Consider the following 918-nt stretch of genomic DNA (forward strand, 5'->3'; position numbering starts at 1 on the left):
GTGCTGTGGGTTTGCAAAGTTTCAGTTGATGTAAGCTAATTTCTCCAATGATGTTATGAACGACTTGGGGCAAGTCTTCCCAATGCTGAGCTCATCACAAACTCAGCTGGCACTTGCTATTACAATGCATTTCATGGCCCCACTTCATTCGTTCCTTCAACAAATACTTCTTGAGCACCCACTGGCTGGGAGGCATGGGGATGCAAAAACAAAGCATAACAGCTTGGCTTCCTGGAGCGAGGCATGGATGATACCACTCAAGTAAAAGCATGTGAATCTTAAAACTGGAAGGGCCTAAGAGATTATCTGGCCAGCTCTTTAATTTTATAAAGGTGTGATTGAGGATCTAAGAGATGACTCCGGCTTTTAATTTCTTCATCACTGATTTTTTTTTTTTTTTTGGCCTACTAAATCATGTCATCTTGAAAAACAAAGAGAAAAGTCTAGGGTGTTTTTAACTGAGCAAGAGTTTGGAACTGAATGGTTTTACCATCTGCCATGTCATTGTGCAACTGAGCCCACTCCTCTCAGACAACGTTGCCCCAAATGTGCATGGCATAACCTCCTGCAAGTCTTTACCAGAAAACTGGCAAGAGTTCTCTCTGGTGGCTGTGCTCTGGTCTCATTGCTTCTTCCCCAGCATGAAAAAAAAGAAAAATCTCTCATAGAAACAGAGGTAATTCAGGCAGAATGCAAAGATGCTTTCTACTTTCTTTGCCAGGGAAGGCCAAGATGATGGTTTTCTCTGATGGTCATTCCAGACCATTGCTTTGTACATTTGAAAAGACACATCTAAGCATTTATATAGAGAAGTGCATTTGAATCAATAATATGGGACTAGCATCTGAAGACTCAGTGGCTTTAATCAAACTCTTTGCTCAATACCCTTCAATACTTGATCCACAAACTTGTCTCCAG

This window comes from Delphinus delphis, chromosome 14 (genome assembly GCF_949987515.2).
Source record: "Delphinus delphis chromosome 14, mDelDel1.2, whole genome shotgun sequence".
NCBI lineage: Eukaryota > Metazoa > Chordata > Mammalia > Artiodactyla > Delphinidae > Delphinus > Delphinus delphis.